This window comes from Oncorhynchus gorbuscha, linkage group LG05 (genome assembly GCF_021184085.1).
Source record: "Oncorhynchus gorbuscha isolate QuinsamMale2020 ecotype Even-year linkage group LG05, OgorEven_v1.0, whole genome shotgun sequence".
Taxonomy (NCBI): Eukaryota; Metazoa; Chordata; class Actinopteri; order Salmoniformes; family Salmonidae; genus Oncorhynchus; species Oncorhynchus gorbuscha.
In genome coordinates this window covers 36,711,693-36,732,146 of record NC_060177.1, presented here as the reverse complement: position 1 = coordinate 36,732,146, position 20,454 = coordinate 36,711,693, and the positions used below count along the sequence as shown (strand labels likewise).

Below are 20,454 nucleotides of genomic sequence, written 5' to 3'. Positions count from 1 at the left end.
ATCTACAAATACCAGCTTATCATTCCAGGTTATCAATACAGCATGTACAATATCTATCAGGTTAGCAGGTGGTGTCAGCGTTTATGAACATGAAACCATTCCCGTATTAGAATCTCATGGGTACCAATACCCTGCAGTCGCTTCTTTATTAGGTCCAGTGGAATATCTACAGCATACCACAACAGATAACAATCGCCCTAGCTCAGCCATTAAGTCTGAGTTATTGGGTCCCTGACACGCTTTTTGCACGCAGTTCAGCTCGGGGCCAAACACCTCGTGTAGTTCCAAAACATTAACCTGGAATGCCAGTGCCAGGGGTGGGAACTGGAGGCCAACATGGAGGGGTGTGTCGTGTAGTTCCAAAACATTAACCTGGACTGCCAGTGCCAGGGGTGGGAACTGGAGGCCAACATGGACTGGTGTGTCGTGTAGTTCCAAAACATTAACCTGGACTGCCAGTGCCAGGGGTGGGAACTGGAGGCCAACATGGAGGGGTGTGTCGTGTAGTTCCAAAACATTAACCTGGACTGCCAGTGCTAGGGGTGGCAACTGGAGGCCAACATGGAGGGGTGTGTCGTGTAGTTCCAAAACATTAACCTGGACTGCCAGTGCTAGGGGTGGCAACTGGAGGCCAACATGGAGGGGTGTGTCGTGTAGTTCCAAAACATTAACCTGGACTGCCAGTGCCAGGGGTGGGAACTGGAGGACAACATGGAGGGGTGTGTCGTGGCATCCTGCCGCCGTCAGTTCCACTACTGGTGAACCTCATGCTCCCTCTGAGGCTCGGGCCTCATTGGGAAAATAAACCCAGATTTAAACATTTGGATCGATGAAATGTATTAAAGTTATTTTTTATTGCCCAGAGTATATTGTGAACATGGACACGTCTCGTAATATCTATATATGAGACATTGAATGAATTAGCAGTACAATTCCATAGCTTTTTTCGTCCTTTTCTGTGTAATGTAAATGTACCTAATTTCATGTGTATTTATTTAATAGTAAAGACATTCTCAATTCAAGACAGCCGTCTTCTTTGAATGAAATAGCTGGTGTTTCAGTATATCAGCAATTGCAGGATTCCCAGATTTCTCACACCATCTAGGCCTAGACCCAGACGTTCTGTGTTAACTCCAAGCTATGTCAGAGACGAGGCAATTACAACTGTCTTACTGAGTGGTTGTGTTGTGAACGATCAAGTTCAAGGAGAGTCATGTCTGTCCTTAGGTTGCTCTCCGAAATAACTGAATTAGCATTGCATTTATGTGACATGTCCGGCTGTCTCATTTTACAACACTGAAGCCAGAACAACTAAGTAGAAATAGGCTCCCATATTGACACGTACAGACAACACATGAAACTCCTTCACATTCTCCTGCTGCATTTTGTTGAATTCAGGTGTCAACAATCGTTAGCTTTTAATAAGTGAAACATACAGTAAGCTATAGAGAGTGTTGTGGGGAGTTTATTCTGATGACTTTACGGCTATTTTATGATTACTTTATGACACTTTATGGCACAGAGTGCGGTTTTAAAAAGTTTGGGGTCACAGAAATGTCCTAATTTTTTAAAAGAAAAGCACATCTTTTGTCCATTAAAATAACATCAAATTGGTCAGAAATACAGTGTCGACATTGTTAATGTTGTAAATGGCTATTGTAGCTGGAAACGGCAGATTCTTTATGGAATAGCTACATAGGCGTACTGAGGCCCATTATAAGCAACCATCACTCCTGTGTTCCAATGGCACATTGTAACGGTTTTCTTGTGTCGAAGGAGAGGCGGACCAATACACAGCGTGGTTGAAGTTCATGGTTTTTTAATAAGAAAAACTATACATGAACAAACTACAAAACAATACATGTGAAAACCCAAAACCAGTCCTGTGTGGTACAAACACTGACACAGGAGACAATCACCCACAAAACCCAACACCAAACAGGCTACCTAAATATGGTTTCCAATCAGAGACAATTACTAACCCCTGCCTCTGATTGAGAACTATATCAGGCCAAACACAGAAGCAGACAAACTAGACACACAACATAGAATGCCCACTCAGATCACACCTTGACCAAACAAACCATAGAAACATACAAAGCAAACTATGGTCAGGGTGTGACACACATTGTGTTAGCTAATCCAAGTTGGTCATTTTAAAAGGCTAATTGATCATCAGAAAACCCTTTTGCAATTATGTTAGCACAGCTGAAAACTGTGCTGATTAAAGAAGCAAAAAACTGTCCTTCTTTAGACGAGTTGAGTATCTGGAGCATCAGCATTTGTGGGTTCGATTACAGGCTCAAAATGGCCAGAAACAAAGTACTTTCTTCTGAAACTCGTCAGTCTATTCTTGCGAAAAATTGCCAAGAAACTGAAGATCTGGTACAACGCTGTGTACTACTCGCTTCATAGAACAGGCTCTAGGAGTAGAACATAGAACGTAGGAACATATGAGTAGCAAAAGGACTAGCTTTTCACAGGTTGCAGCGTAGCCTAGTGGTTGGAGCGTTGGACTAGTAACTGGAAGGTTGCGAGTTCAAACCCCCGAGCTGACAAGGTACAAATCTGTCGCTCTGCCCCTGAACAGGCAGTTAACCCACTGTTCCCAGGCTGTCATTGAAAATAAGAATGTGTTCTTAACTGACTTGCCTGGTTAAATAAAGGTAAAATAAAATAAAAATAGCTAGTGTAAATTATACAATGGATTATTCAGTATCTCCCCTGTCTATACAGGGAAGGCACAACTTTCAAATGTATACAATGGTTAAACATGCCATTATAATGAGTTTTATGAGTGTATTCACTATTGTTTATGTGTCTTAAATCTTCAATACTGCCACAGGAGTTAGCGTAAATTAAAAGTGGAAATCCCAGTCTCAATTGAGCTAATTGCGCGTCCACAATGCTATCATACAGCTACTGTATCCCCTGCCATGATATACCATCATTGTTGATGACAACACTTAAAACTATTCCCCTGAATAGGTAGAGGAGAGGGAACGTAAACCTCTGACATTACAGACTACTTTGTATTTTTCTCTGTGTTCCTTAAGTGTTGTATGTGACAAACCGATGCTGGCACTAACGCCGCACTCAATGAGCTGCATATGGCCTAAAGCAAACAAGAAAATGCACATCCAGAGGCGACGCCTCTCGTGGCCGGTGATTTTAATGCATGGAAACTAACATTTGTTTTACCAAATGTTTATCAGCATGTCATCTGTGCAACTAGAGGCGACAAAACTCTAGATCACCTTTACTCCACACACACAGAAAAGCATACAAGGCTCTCCCTCCCTTTGGCAAATCTGACCATAACTCTATCCTTCTGATTCCTGCATGCAAGTAAAATCTCAAACAGGAAGTACCAGTGACGTGCTCAATACAGAAGTGGTACGATGAAGCAGATGCTAAGCAACAGGACGGTTTCGCTAGCACAGACTGGAATATGTTCCCGGGATTCATCCGATAGCATTGAGGAGTTTACAACATCAGTCACCTGCTTCATTAATGCTTCATTAAGTGTATCAACGACGTAGTCCCCATAGTGACAGTACGTACATATCCCAACCAGAAGCCATGGATTACAGGCAACATCCACACTGAGCTAAAGACTAGAGCTGCCACTTTCAAGGTGTGGGACACTAATCCGAACGCGTATAAGTTATCCTGCTACGCCGTCCGACGAACCATCAAACAGGCCAGCTTCTACCCCCAAGCCATCAATTCGGGACCAAGATCGTATTCAACTACAATGGCTCTGAAGCTTGTCGGATGTGGCAGGGCTTGCAAATGACCACGGATTACAAATAGAAACCCAGCTGCGAGCTGTCCATTGACGCAAGCCTACCAACGAGCTAAAATGATTCTATGCTCGCTTCAAGGTTAGCAACACTGAATCATGCATGAGGACACCAGCTGTTCCAGACGAATGTGTGAACACCCTTTCCATAGCCGATGTAAGAAAGATCTTTAAAAAGGTTAACATTCACAAGGTCAGACGGATTACCAAGACGCGTACTCAGAGCATGTGCTGGCCACCTGGCTAGTGTCTTCAGTTACATTCTCAAACTCTCCCTGACCCACTCTGTAATACCTACATGTTTCAAGCAGACCACCATAGTCCCTGTGCCCAAGAACACCAAGGTAACCTGTCTAAATGACTATCGCAGTGTAGCACTCACATCTGTAGCCATGAAATGCTTTGAAAGGCTGATAACGGCTCACATCAACACCAACATCCCAGACACCCTGGACCCACTCCAGTTCACATACTGCCACAACAGATCCAACGATAATACAATCTCTGTTGCACTCCACACTGCCCTTTCCCACCTGGACAAAAGGAACACCGACATGAGAATGCTGTTCATTGACTACATCTCAGCGTTCAACACCATAGCGCCCTCCAAGCTCACCACTAAGTTGCCTCCCTCTGCAATTGGATCCTGGACTTCCTGACGGGTTGAGCCCCAGATGGTGAGGGTAGGCAACAACACATCCACAATGCTGACCCTCAACACAGAGACCCCTCAGGGGTGCGTGCTTAGTCCTCTCCTATACTCCCTGTTCACTCACAACTCCGTGGCCGCGTACGACTCCAACATCATCATTAAGTTTGCAAAGGACACGACTGTGGTAAGTCTGATCACCAACGACTATGAGACAGCCTACAGTGAGGAGGTCAGAGATCTGGTAGTGTGGTGCCAGCACAACAACCTTTCCCGCAACGTCATCAAGACAAAGGAGCTGATCGTGGATTACAGGAAACGGAGGGGCAAGCATGCCCCTATCCACATCGACGGGCTGTAGTGGAGCAGGTTGAGAGCTTCAAATTCCTTGGCATTCGCATCACTAAGAAATTATCATGGTCCACACACACCAACACAGTTGTGAAGAAGGCACAACCATGCCTTTTCCCCCTCAGGAGGCTGAAAATATTTGGCATGGGCCCTCAGATCCTTAAAATGTTCTTTGGCTGCACCTTTGAGAGCATTTTGACTGTTGTTGTGGCAACTGCCTGGAATCCGACCGCAAGGCGCTACAGAAGGTAGTACGGACAGCACAGTACATCACTGGGGCCAAGCTCCCTGCCATCCAGGACCTGTATACCAGGTGGTGTCAGAGGATGGCCCTAAAAATTGTCAGAGACTTCAGCCACCCAAGTCGTAGACCATTCTCTCTGCTACCGCACGGCCAGCGGCACCAATACAACAAGTCTGGAACCAGCAGGACCCTGAACAGCTTCTACCTCCAAGCCATATAATTACTAAATAGTCCGGGTAGCTAACGGTTAACTCTTTAACTATTTGCATGGACGCTTTTTGGACTAACTATTTTGGCTCATCATATGCGCTACTGTTACTGTTTATTATCTATCCTCTTGCCTATTTTCTTTACCCCTATCAGTATGTACATATCTACCTCAATTACCTCGTACCCCTGCACATCGACTCGGTACTGCTTCCTCGTGTTAACATATGTCTATTTTTCTCTCTCTCTCTGCATTGTTGGGTAGGGCCTGTAAGTAAGTATTTCATTTACAAAGCATCTGACAAATACAATTTGATTTGAAACATACATAATAAATGATATCAAATATACCAATAAATGTGAGGAGCAACATATATCTCTGACTGGACTTTCCCTTTAAGGGTTTCCTTTACATTTTGTTGAAAAGGAACTCTTTATTTGCAGTAAGTACAGGACTGAAGGAGACTAGCGATGGAAATGCAGGGCTAAAATACCTATCGTCAGTCCCTTTACTCTGACAGAGATTGATATGAATATTTTGCCAAGGGCACAAGGTCAAACAGGAGCCTATCAGCATGCAAAGAGGGGTGGATCGGTGTGCTCAACGACTTCAGAACCAAAGCTGATGCCATAAATATGTCCTTAAGCACAATACCACAAATTCCACTTTGGTAACAGTTTACTTAAAACCTGCAGGTATATTGCATTATGATACAGTTATTTGTTTTGTGTTTTCTTTTTGATTCTTCACTTTACTTATTCTTAGTTTTTTATTTTATTCTGATGTTTCTCCCCTGTGTACTGCTTGTCTGTACTGCTTCTACGTTGCCTTATACTTTATACAGGATAATAGCTCACAAAAAAATATGCCGTTATCATGAGCATGAATAACCCCACTTAAATCTATTATAATCATCTCATAATAAACCACATTAAATACCAGCCTGGTAATAGGAGTAATCATTTCAGAAGTTCTAACTTCAAATATGAGACATTTTAAACTATTGGCAAGCTAACTTCCAAACATAGCTTTCCAAGGAACGATGTAACCGCAGTAACACTGTAGCAGCTCCTTTTTAAATTGCTGTGGAAAAGGCCATGCTTGGGCTCTCTTCGAGCTGCAGCACTATCACACAAACTGCTCCAAATAACAATAATAAAAAAGGAAAAAAGTATTTCCTGGCAAGAGGAGAATCAAATAATAGCTTAAAAGAATGTTTTCCCTGTGACATTTTATTCACAACATTACTTCCTACTTTCGGGAATCTGCAACACCAACAACATTCTTCTCCGATGTTGCACCTGAGATGAAAGCGTGATGAATGCTGATTGTTTGTCAAGGTCCTTTGCTGTTGTTCTGGGATTAATTTGCACTTTTCGAACACCAAGGTACGTTCATCTCTAGGAGACAGAACGCATCTCCTTCCTGAGCGGTATGATGGCTGCGTGGTCCCATGGTGTTTATACTGGCATACTATTGTTTGTAGAGATGAACGTGGGACCTTCAGGCATTTGGAAATTGCTCCCAAGGATGAACCAGACTTGTGGACATCTACAATTTGTTTTCTGAGGTCTTGGCTGATTTTTGATTTCCCTATGATGTCAAGCAAAGAGGCACTGAGTTTGAAAGTAGGCCTTGAAATACATCCACAGGTAAACTTCCAATTGACTCAAAAGATGTCAATTAGCCTATCAGAAGCTTCTAAAGCCATGACATAATTTTCTGGAATTTTCCAAGCTGTTCAAAGGCACAGTCAACTTAGTGTATGCAAAGTTCTGACCCACTGGACTTGTGATACAGTGAATTATAAGTGAAGTAATCTGTCTGTAAACAATTGTTGGAAAAATGACTTGTGTCATGCACAAAGTAGATGTCTTTACCGACTTTACCGCCAAAACTATAGTTTGTTACAAGAAATTTGCGGAGTGGTTGAAAAATGAGTTTTAATGACTCCAACCTCTGACTTCAACTATAGTAATGTACCTGATCTATCCTACTCAGCTCCCGCGCTGAGGTCTGTGTGTGCCAAGAAGGGCGCAGTGATATACAGACGATAGAACCTCCCAAAGGTGTGATGGGAAGCCCAACTAGCCGCCAAACAAATCTCAGAGACGGAGATACCCCTGAACAGTGTCCATGACGTAGCAATTTCTCTAGTGGAAAGCACCTTGACACCCAGGGGAGACTGCAGTCCCTGACAACTGTAGGCCTTGGTGATAGCCTCCACTACCCAGGGGGAAAGGCGTTGTTTGGACAAAGCCCTACCCCGAGCAGGTTTGGTAAAGCAAACTAACAGTTGGTCACACCCCCGGAATGGCCTCATCCTGTCCATGTCGATGTGCAGGGTTTACAGTGGACACAATGTGTACAGGCGCCGCTGCTCTGGGGAAGAGAATGGCAGCGGATAGAAGGGAAAGAGATTAATGGCTTGACTACTATTTGTCATTTAGGGCATATTGTAACCTTGGAGTAGTTGTGGGCAAACTGTGACCAACATGAAGGTTGCAAACATGCTCAGTGGCCACGGTGAACAACAGTACCATCTTATAAGATAGAGTCTTAATTAAAACTTCTTCGGGATCAGTGTCCCTTACACGATACGGTTGAGCTAACGTAGGCTAATGCGATTAGCACGAGGTTGTAAGCAACAAGAACATTTCCCAGGACATAGACATATCTGATATTGGCAGAAAGCTTACATTCTTTTTAATCTAACTGCACTGTCCAATTTACAGCTATTACAGTGAAAGAATACCATGCTATTGTTGGAGGAGAGTGCACAATTAATAAACAAGTTAGGCATATTTGGGCAGTCTTGATACATTTTGTTTTACAGAAATACAATGGCTCATTGGATAAGTCTAAAACTTTGCACATACACCGCTGCCATCTAGTTGCCAAAATCTAAATTGCACCCCTGCTGGAATAATACATTATGGCCTTTCTCTTGCATTTCAAAAATTATGGTACGAAAAAATACAAAAGTCTTTGAACGTTTTTTTTTCTTTGTCTTATCTTTTACCAGATCTATTGTGTTATATTCTCCTACATTCCTTTCACATTTCCACAAACTCAAAATGTTTCCTTATAAATGGTACCAAGAATATGCATATCCTTGCTTTAGGGCCTGAGCTACAGGCAGTTAGATTTGGGTATATCACTTTTGGTGAAAATTGAAAAAAAGGAGGGGGCTCCTTAAGAGGTTGATGCACCGTCTCCAGGGGTTCAAAACCAGCAGCAAGTGGCTTGGAGACCGGACGGATACCTTTATAAAACAACGAACCAGGCGGTGAGTCCCGGGGGGTGAGGGACAGGCCCATGGGAGGAAAGGCTATTGGCGCAGCGGTCTAAGGCACTGCATCTCAGTGCTAGAGGCGTCACTCCAGACCCTGATTCGATCCTGGGCTGTATCACAACCGGTCATGATTGGGAGTCCCGGGTTAGGGTTTGGCCGGTGTAGGCCGTCATTGTAAATAAGAATTTGTTCTTAACTGACTTGCCTAGTTAAATAAAGGTTAAATACATTTTTAAAACGTTTAAAAAACAGAGTACAGAAGCACTGTAGAGGAGTGCAGTGATCTCTCATCGCGGAGAACAAGCGACAGTGTGCATTGTCCTGCGATGCCTACAGATCGACGGCAGAGCACTGCCGTAATGTCCCCACACCTCCTCGACAACTTCAGGATGAAGTCGCCACTCCCCTAGTAGGAGGTTTCCCTTTCCATGTACCTTGCGCTACATTTAAGGTCACCTGGACCCAGCTGGGCGCAATGTGCACATCAAGCGTGGTCCACAAAAAAATGCCATAGTGTGGCCCATACCGAGGCAGGCAGCACATAACTGATGGGAATCAGAATGTCATGTAACTGCTGAAATTGCCAGGACAAGCCTTGTTAGCCTTGCGTTGCTTTCTCTCCCCCCTTCCCTGATGACTTGGTCGTTAAACCGGTTGACATCTCGTTTCGACCGGTGGGGGAGCGATGGATACCCGCACCACAAGCTGATAATTCAACAGGTAAGTTGGACGAGGTAACATTAGATGGAAGTCAGGTAAGGAGAAAAAGAGAGCTTTATTCACCAAGGGAGTGGGAAATAAAGTCATTCTACTTTCACTAACCTGAAAGTATATAGATCTAAGAGTGATGCTACCTAATTAGCTGGCTATAACCACCACCATAGGTAGCTAGCCAAGCCAATGCGTGTTAATACCATGTGCCCACTGTGTTTAAACCAAGTAACTTGAGGGAAAATGCACTGCTAGGCTTATCTTTTACAAGGGAATCAAAAGGGGGATGGTGATTCAATGGTGGGTTAACAACTTTGAAGAAACAGCCCCGCTCCTGTTAGCCAAACAAAACGAATGTCGGCTTAACACCAAAGGTTGCTACCTTTGACATGTGTGGTGCCGTTCGCTATCTATCTAGATAGGACACTCAACCGTTCAGCTAGCTAACTCTGAACGGTGGGAATCAACCCAATTTGAGCATCATTATTTCTATATAGCCTACACTTTCTCGTTCTGAACTTCTCATGCGAGTGGGACGGGTGTGGCTTCGTGACATTTATCACAAGAGCAGCTGCTCGCCGATTTAACAGCTCCAATGTAGTTATACCTTTATACCTTCGACACCGCCAATGCATCAAATGAATCAACAATAATCTTTGGGGCCATACTTGCGAACATTAGAAATAGTTGAAGTTTAAACCTTTTATCCGTCTCAAAATGCGCATCAGCCAATTAAAGTCATTGACTTAGTTGCATGTGTGATCACACACAAGGAAATATGCACATTTTCCCACTAGTGGTGTGTTTCCAACAAACTGACTTGTTGCGGATAAAAAAAACTGTGTGTGATGACGTGGTGCACACAAAATGTACTTTTTCTCTTAAGTTTTAATGTACCAAATGAAACCTCAATGTATTTATGTTGCATTTTGAACTCTACCGTTAGTTTTGTCACAAACTGTTGCGTTAAACAGCAAATGTGCCTACTCTGGTCTTGTCACGTGTGCTCTAGCCAACAGCTGGCAGATACAGTGTGGGTAGACTGTGCGGATATTCTAGTGTACATGATGAGATTATTATGGATAAAAGAATATTTGTATTTGTCAAACGGCAGTCAAGCATCGATCATCATGTCACCAGAATAAGACCCTCAATATATATTGGAAGAAACATCAAGATCACTGTGCACTTTCACCAGCCTGTACATTTTATCATAACTTATTTCATCTGTAGCCTAATAAACTGCATGCTTTCCTGAGTCGTAGTGGGAAAATCACACACCAAGTTTACCTCGATATGATGGTTATCTTTCCACCGCCATTTATTGCATGATTCATTTTATTGACACATATTGTCATGCAGGTGAAAGAGGACCCAAAAGCGACTTGGCGAAAACAGAGTCTTTAATCCAGTAAAGTAAATACAAACAAAAAACACAACTTTCACTCGAAATGACGAGGACAAACTGGAGACTCGATCTTGAACAGCAGGTGAACAGCAGGTTGCCTCGGGAAGGCACTTGAACCAGACAGACTCAGACACCTGCTCACCACGCAGCATCTGAGGAAAACACGACACGACAGGGCGATACACAAACACAGCACGGTGAATTCTAGACAAGGAACCGACAGGACAGGAACGGAACACAAAGGAAGAAATAGGGACTCTAATCAGGGGAAAGGATCGGGAACAGGTGTGGGAAGACTAAATGATTGATTAGGGGAATAGGAACAGCTGGGAGCAGGAACGGAACGATAGAGAGAAGAGAGAGCGAGAGAGTGAGAGAGGGAGGGGGAGAGAGAGGGATAGAAAGAGGGAAAGAACCTAATAAGACCAGCAGAGGGAAACGAATAGAATGGGAAGCACAGGGACAAGACAAGATAATAAATGACAAAACATGACAGTACCCCCACTCACCGAGCGCCTCCTGGCGCACTCGAGGAGGAATCCTGGCGGCAACGGAGGAAATCATCAATGAGTGAACGGTCCAGCACGTCCCGAGACGGAACCCAACTCCTCTCCTCAGGACCGTAACCCTCCCAATCCACTAAGTATTGGTGACCCCGTCCCCGAGAACGCATGTCCATGATCTTATGTACCTTGTAAATAGGTGCGCTCTCGACAAGGACGGGAGGGGGGAGGGAAGACGAACGGGGTGCGAAGAAAGGGCTTGACACAGGAGACATGGAAGACAGGATGGACGCGACGAAGATGTCGCGGAAGAAGCAGTCGCACAGCGACAGGATTGACGACCTGGGAGACACGGAACGGACCAATGAACCGCGGAGTCAACTTACGAGAAGCTGTCGTAAGAGGAAGGTTGCGAGTGGAAAGCCACACTCTCTGGCCGCAACAATACCTTGGACTCTTAATCCTGCGTTTATTGGCGGCTCTCACAGTCTGTGCCCTGTAACGGCAAAGTGCAGACCTCACCCTCCTCCAGGTGCGCTCACAACGTTGGACAAACGCTTGAGCGGAGGGAACGCTGGACTCGGCAAGCTGGGATGAGAACAGAGGAGGCTGGTAACCCAGACTACTCTGAAACGGAGATAACCCGGTAGCAGACGAAGGAAGCGAATTGTGAGCGTATTCTGCCCAGGGGAGCTGTTCTGCCCAAGACGCAGGGTTTCTGAAAGAAAGGCTGCGTAGTATGCGACCAATCGTCTGATTGGCCCTCTCTGCTTGACCGTTAGACTGGGGATGAAACCCGGAAGAGAGACTGACGGACGCACCAATCAAACGACAGAACTCCCTCCAAAACTGTGACGTGAATTGCGGGCCTCTGTCTGAAACGGCGTCTAACGGGAGGCCATGAATTCTGAATACATTCTCGATAATGATTTGTGCCGTCTCCTTAGCGGAAGGAAGTTTAGCGAGGGGAATGAAATGTGCCGCCTTAGAGAACCTATCGACAACCGTAAGAATCACAGTCTTCCCCGCAGACAAAGGCAGACCGGTAATGAAGTCTAGGGCGATGTGAGACCATGGTCGAGAAGGAATGGGGAGCGGTCTGAGACGACCGGCAGGAGGAGAGTTACCCGACTTAGTCTGCGCGCAGTCCGAACAAGCAGCCACGAAACGGCGCGTGTCACGCTCCTGAGTCGGCCACCAAAAGCGCTGGCGAATAGACGCAAGAGTGCCTCGAACACCGGGATGACCAGCTAACTTGGCAGAGTGAGCCCACTGAAGAACAGCCAGACGAGTGGAAACAGGAACGAAAAGGAGGTTACTAGGACAAGCGCGCGGCGACGCAGTGTGCGTGAGTGCTTGCTTAACCTGTCTTTCAATTCCCCAGACTGTTAACCCGACAACACGCCCATAAGGAAGAATCCCCTCGGGATCAGTAGAAGCCACAGAAGAACTAAACAGACGGGATAAGGCATCAGGCTTGGTGTTCTTGCTACCCGGACGGTAAGAAATCACAAACTCGAAACGAGCGAAAAACAACGCCCAACGAGCTTGACGGGCATTAAGTCGTTTGGCAGAACGGATGTACTCAAGGTTCTTATGGTCTGTCCAAACGACAAAAGGAACGGTCGCCCCCTCCAACCACTGTCGCCATTCGCCTAGGGCTAAGCGGATGGCGAGCAGTTCACGGTTACCCACATCATAGTTGCGCTCAGATGGCGACAGGCGATGAGAAAAATAAGCGCAAGGATGAACCTTATCGTCAGACTGGAAGCGCTGGGATAGAATGGCTCCCACGCCTACCTCTGAAGCGTCAACCTCGACAATGAATTGTCTAGTGACGTCAGGAGTAACGAGGATAGGAGCGGACGTAAAACGTTCTTTTAGAAGATCAAAAGCTCCCTGGGCGGAACCGGACCACTTAAAACACGTCTTGACAGAAGTAAGAGCTGTGAGAGGGGCAGCAACTTGACCGAAATTACGAATGAAACGCCGATAGAAATTAGCGAAACCTAAAAAGCGCTGCAACTCGACACGTGACCTTGGAACGGGCCAATCACTGACAGCTTGGACCTTAGCGGAATCCATCTGAATGCCTTCAGCGGAAATAACGGAACCGAGAAAAGTAACGGAGGAGACATGAAAAGAGCACTTCTCAGACTTTACGTAGAGACAATTCTCTAAAAGGCGCTGTAGAACACGTCGAACGTGCTGAACATGAATCTCGAGTGACGGAGAAAAAATCAGGATATCGTCAAGATAGACAAAAACAAAGATGTTCAGCATGTCTCTCAGAACATCATTAACTAATGCCTGAAAAACAGCTGGCGCATTGGCGAGACCAAACGGCAGAACCCGGTACTCAAAATGCCCTAACGGAGTGTTAAACGCCGTTTTCCACTCGTCCCCCTCTCTGATGCGCACGAGATGGTAAGCGTTACGAAGGTCCAACTTAGTAAAGCACCTGGCTCCCTGCAGAATCTCGAAGGCTGATGACATAAGGGGAAGCGGATAACGATTCTTAACCGTTATGTCATTCAGCCCTCGATAATCCACGCAGGGGCGCAGAGTACCGTCCTTCTTCTTAACAAAAAGAACCCCGCCCCGGCCGGAGAGGAAGAAGGCACTATGGTACCGGCGTCAAGAGACACAGACAAATAATCCTCGAGAGCCTTACGTTCGGGAGCCGACAGAGAGTATAGTCTACCCCGAGGAGGAGTGGTCCCCGGAAGGAGATCAATACTACAATCATACGACCGGTGAGGAGGAAGGGAGTTGGCTCGGGACCGACTGAAGACCGTGCGCAGATCATGATATTCCTCCGGCACTCCTGTCAAATCGCCAGGTTCCTCCTGAGAAGTAGGGACAGAAGAAACGGGAGGGATGGCAGACATTAAACACTTCACATGACAAGAAACGTTCCAGGATAGGATAGAATTACTAGACCAATTAATAGAAGGATTATGACATACTAGCCAGGGATGACCCAAAACAACAGGTGTAAACGGTGAACGAAAAATCAAAAAAAAATAGTCTCACTGTGGTTACCAGATACTGTGAGGGTTAAAGGTAGTGTCTCAAATCTGATACTGGGAAGATGACTACCATCTAAGGCGAACATGGGCGTAGGCTTCTCTAACTCTCTGAAAGGAATGTCATGTTTCCGAACCCATGCTTCGTCCATGAAACAACCCTCAGCCCCAGAGTCTATCAAGGCACTACATGTAGCACCCGAACCGGTCCAGCGTAGATGGACCGACAAAGTAGTACAGGATTTTGATGGAGAGACTTGAGTAGTTGCGCTCACCTGTAGCCCTCCGCTTACAGATGAGCTCTGGCTTTTACTGGACATGAATTAACAAAATGTCCAGCAACTCCGCAATAGAGGCACAGGCGGTTGGTGATCCTCCGTTCCCTCTCCTTAGTCGAGATGCGAATCCCTCCCAGCTGCATGGGCTCAGACTCTGAGCCAGAGGAGGGAGATGGTTGCGATGCGGAGCAGGGAAACACCGTTGATGCGAGCTCTCTTCCACGAGCCCGGTGACGAAGATCTACCCGTCGTTCTATGCGGATGGCGAGAGCAATCAAAGAGTCCACATCTGAAGGAACCTCCCGGGAGAGAATCTCATCCTTAACCACTGCGTGGAGTCCCTCCAGAAAACGAGCGAGCAGCGCCGGCTCGTTCCACTCACTAGAGGCAGCAAGAGTGCGAAACTCAATAGAATAATCCGTTATGGACCGTTCACCTTGGCATAAGGAAGCCAGGGCCCTAGAAGCCTCCCTACCAAAAACTGAACGGTCAAAAACCCGAATCATCTCCTCTTTAAAGTTCTGGAACTTGTTAGAGCAATCAGCCCTTGCCTCCCAGATAGCTGTGCCCCATTCTCGAGCCCGGCCAGTAAGGAGTGAAATGACGTAAGCAACCCGAGCTCTCTCTAGAGTATGTGTTGGGTTGGAGAGAGAACACAATCTCACACTGCGTGAGAAAGGAGCGGCACTCAGTGGGCTGCCCGGAGTAGCACGGTGGGTTATTAACCCTAGGTTCTGGAGGCTCGGCAGGCCAGGAAGTAACAGGTGGCACGAGACGTAGACTCTGGAACTGTCCAGAGAGGTCGGAAACCTGAGCGGCCAGGTTCTCCACGGCATGGCGAGCAGCAGACAATTCCTGCTCGTGTCTGCCGAGCATGGCTCCTTGGATCTCGACGGCAGTGTAACGAGCGTCTGAAGTCGCTGGGTCCATTCCTTGGTCGGTTCCTTCTGTCATGCAGGTGAAAGAGGACCCAAAAGCGACTTGGCGAAAACAGAGTCTTTAATCCAGTAAAGTAAATACAAACAAAAAACACAACTTTCACTCGAAATGACGAGGACAAACTGGAGACTCGATCTTGAACAGCAGGTGAACAGCAGGTTGCCTCGGGAAGGCACTTGAACCAGACAGACTCAGACACCTGCTCACCACGCAGCATCTGAGGAAAACACGACACGACAGGGCGATACACAAACACAGCACGGTGAATTCTAGACAAGGAACCGACAGGACAGGAACGGAACACAAAGGAAGAAATAGGGACTCTAATCAGGGGAAAGGATCGGGAACAGGTGTGGGAAGACTAAATGATTGATTAGGGGAATAGGAACAGCTGGGAGCAGGAACGGAACGATAGAGAGAAGAGAGAGCGAGAGAGTGAGAGAGGGAGGGGGAGAGAGAGAGGGATAGAAAGAGGGAAAGAACCTAATAAGACCAGCAGAGGGAAACGAATAGAATGGGAAGCACAGGGACAAGACAAGATAATAAATGACAAAACATGACACATATAGATCCCACCTTGTCGAATGAACAAAATGATCTGTTGGCATTTATAAATCTGTAACGAAATGTCTTGTTTTCATCACAGTTGTCATATTTTTTTTAATAAATCATGTATAGTAACCCTAGGTGTAAAATAGTAAAGAATGGCTAGTTCTCAGAAAGTTTTAAACTGTCAAGAGGAGTAAAACAAGGTTGTCCACAATCGGCAGATCTATTTATTATGGCCATCGTAATGTTAGCTTTTAAGATCCAACAATAATATCAAGGGATTAGAAATACAGGGCTTAAAAACAAAAGTGTCATTGTATGCTGATGACTCATGTTTTCTTTTAGATCCACAATTTGGATCCGTCCACAGCCTCATAGACGATCTAGATCATTTTTTCTAACCTCTCTGGATTACAACCAAATTATCAAATCAAATTGTATTTGTCACATGCGCCGTGTAGACAGGTGTAGTAGACCTTATAATGGAAATGCTTACTTACAAGCCCTTAACCAACAATGCAGTTTTAAGAAAAATACCTTAAAAAATAAATAAAAGTAACAAGTATGACCAGGGTGGCTAGTCTTAATTGTTAGGGCCTTCCTCTGACACTGCCTGGTATAGAGGTCCTGGATGGCAGGAAGCTTGGCCCCAGTGATGTACTGGGGGGAGCCATACACACTACCCTCTGTAGTGCCTTGCGGTGGAGGCCGAGCAATTGCCATACCAGGCAGTGATGCAACCCGTCAGGATGCTCTCGATGGTGCAGCTGTAGAATCTTTTCAGGATCTGAGGACCCATGCCAAATCTTTTCAGTCTCCGGAAGGGGACTAGGTTTTGTCGTGCCCTCTTCACGACTGTCTTGTTGTGCTTGGACCATGTTAGTTTGTTGATGATGTGGACGCCAAGGAACTTGAAGATCTCAATCTGCGCCACTACAGCCCCGTAGATGAGAATGGGGGAGTGCTCAGTCTTCCTTTTCCTGTAGTCCACAATCATCTCCTTTGTCTTGATCACATTGAGGGAGAGGTTGTTGTCCTTGCATCACACGGGCCTCCCTATAGGCTGTCTCATCGTTGTCAGTGATCAGGCCTACCACTGATGTGTCATCTGCAAACTTATTGATGGTGTTGGAGTCGTGCCTGGCCGTGCAGTCATGAGTGAACAGGGAGTACAGGATGGCCTTGTAAATGTTGACCTGCTTTACTCACATCGGCTGCGGAGAGCGTGATCACACAGTCGTCCGGAACAGCTGATGCTCTCATGCATGTTTCAGTGTTACTTGCCTCGAAGCGAGCATAGAAGTAATTTAGCTCGTCTGGTATAGTAGGCTTGTGTCACTGAGCAGCTCTCGGCTGTGCTTACCTTTGTAATCTGTAATAGTTTGCAAGCCCTGCCACATCCGACGAGCGTCAGAACAAGTGGAGTACGATTCGATCTAAGGCCTGTATTGATGCTTTGCCTGTCTGATGGTTTGTCGGAGTGAATAGCGGGATTTCTTATAAGCTTCTGGTTGGGGTATGTACGTACAGTCACTGTGGGGACGACATCATCGATGCACTTATTGATTAAGCCAGTGACTGATGTGGTGTACTCCTCAATGCCATCGGAAGAATCCCGGAACATATTCCAGTCTGTGCTAGCAAAACAGTCCTGTAGCTTAGCATCTACTTCATCTGACCACTTTTGACCAAGTCCCTGGTGCTTCCTGCTTTAATTTAGCATGTAAGCAGGAATCAGGAGGATATAATTATGGTCAGATTTGCCAAAAAGGAGGGCAAGGGAGAGCTTTGTACGTGTCTCTGTGTGTGGAGTAAAGGTGGTCTAGAGTTTTTCCCTCTGGTTGCACATTTAACGTGCTGGTAGAAATTAGGTAAAAAGGATTAAGTTTCCCTATATTAAAGTCCCAGGCCACTAGGAGCGCCGCCTCTGGATGAGTGTTTCCCTGTTTGCTTATGGCGGTATATAGCTCATCGAGTGCAGTCTTAGTGCCAGCATCGGTTTGTGGTGGTAAATAGACAGCTACAAAGAACTCTCTAGGTAGATAGTGTGGTCTACAGCTTATCATGAGATACTCTACCTCAGGCGAGCAAAACCTAGAGACTTCCTTAGATATCGTGCACCAGCTGTTGTTTACAAATATACATAGACCGCCACCCCGTGTCTTACCAGGCTGCTGTTCTATCTTGCCGGTACAGTGTATAACCCTCCAGCTGCATCAGATGACCTGGCTTCCACAATCACCTGACCTCAACCCATTTGAGATGGTTTGGGATGAGTTGGACCGCAGAGTGAAGGAAAAGCAGCGAACAAGTGCTCAACATATGTGGGAACTCCTTCAAGACTGTTAGAAAAGCATCCCAGGTGAAGCTGGTTGAGAGAATGACAAGAGTGTGCAAAGCTGTCATCAAGGCAAAGGGTGGCTACTTTGAAGAATCTCAAATATAAATATTTTTTAATTTGTTTAACACTTTTTTAGTTACTACATGATTCCAAATGTGCTATTTCATAGTTTTGATGTCTTCACTATTATTCTACAATGTAGAAAATTGTCAAAATAAAGAAAAATATATGTATATATATATATATCACATCCGGCCATTATTTGGTAGTCCATCATTGGGAGTCCCATAGGGCGGCGCACAATTGGCACAGCTTCGTCCGGGTTTGGCCGGGGTAAGCCATCATTGTAAGTAAGAATTTGTTCTTAAGAGACTTGCCTAGTTAAATAAAGGTTATATTAAAAAAATATATATATACAGTATATTTTCCCAAAAATATATGGGGGAATGGAAATTATGCAGACACGGTACATTGATGGAAGCTACAATTGATCTGCAATATTAAAGCTGATCTTCGCCCTAAAAAAATGTACGAATAATAATTCTCAACAGCCGCACTCAGATTCTTTGAAATAGATTTCTATTGATGTTCAAATGGGGTGCATTTCAAGTGGCTACAGACCGATATGGAGAGGATTGAAAACCTGAACTAATGGAGAGGATACTGGCTGTCATGAAGGGCTTCAAGACAATCAAGAGACTATAATGGAACGCTATGTACTGTAGTATGGAGGGAATTCAAACAGACAGCTTTAGAGACCCAACAGACACACGTAGCTCGGGGGGGGGGGGTGCAGCCTTCGCTTCCTGCACACTGACACTAATCCAAAGGCTGGGGGATTCTTGCCTCATTCCCCTGCAGGCACTGCTCTCAGATCAGTCCTGACATTCACAGTCACACAAAGCAGACTATAAATATGCAGGGCCACACACACGCACATACAAATAATCAACATTTGGTTCACCATTCTCAAGCTCGTTTTAAGCCCACAGACACCAATTGTCAGCTGACAAAAATCATACGTCGTTCTGCTACGATTCATCTATGTAGATTTATCAGCAATGTACTGTTTGCTGGCACGGTTGAGTGCCCACACAGACACAGTTGTTTCTTTTTCTCATTGGCTGTGCTGTGCTGGTCAGCTGTGCTGGCCAAGGCAGCCCATGCAAGCAAGCGTGGCGTATGTGACGGTTGTGCGCCTCAAGTTGATTCAAAGCGACAAAGGGGGGCTCCACTCAGAAAGCACATGTGCAATGCACTGTGAGTCATATTACACCACGACAGAACATCACAGCAAATTAAAGGCATGGCGCTGGCAGGGTTGGCGGCGGTCAGAAGACATCATTAATGCGAAGGCGCCCTTGTCCCCTCTAAAACGAGCTCTGTGCACATGGATGGCAGGACTGGCAAGAGCAGATCCACGAAATACAGTGTTTATGGGTGAATTCACTACAAGCTGACTGAGGGAGCTGATACATCCGCAACTCAAATCACTTCAGTCCCACTAAAGCCTTTTTTCTTGGGACATTGCTGTGAGGTTGAAGAACCTATGTTTAGACCCTATTCTACTGGCTTACAAGTAGAAAGCAAGCCTGGCTACAGTTGTGACAGGTTGCTAGGCAGTGCGAAACGCCTCCAAATGCACTGTGTTTATGGGATGTCGGGAGATCATCGCTGGTATAATAGAAGTCCATAGCAAATATATACCGAAGATATTGAAATCATCACAAATAATGACAGCTATACACAGTTATACATGTGCAATTCTACTGTGATTTTGTTGTCCACAGACAACTTTTTAAAGGACCAGGGCATCATTACTGCCACAGAGTGAGAGGTTCAACCATGAATAACTAATCATTATTTGTGCACCAGCATGTCTAACTTGTAAGCTTAGGGAGGATATACTACTATAAAGGGCCATATTTATAAAGTGTTGACAACCAAGTACAAAGTTTACACCGATTTGCTCAGTTGGGGTTAAAACACCTCCCTAAAAAATAGAAACAATACATCAAAATGTGAGGATAAAAGATGCACTAGCAGGACAACCCTGCAACGTGTGAAACCACAGCCGAAATGGGAAAGTCCAGCTAGCATGTCTGATTTTCAAGCCTCTACATCCAAAAGCAGGAACGATAACA

The 20,454-nt window shown here is 45.5% G+C and overlaps 1 protein-coding gene across 1 annotated transcript in view; it reads right to left on the bottom strand.

Moving 5' to 3' along the window:
- The window catches only part of kcna4 (potassium voltage-gated channel, shaker-related subfamily, member 4), a 37,350-nt gene that overhangs the window by 1,138 nt on the left and 15,758 nt on the right, over nucleotides 1-20,454 (bottom strand). The gene's annotated exons all lie outside the window — the stretch shown is intronic.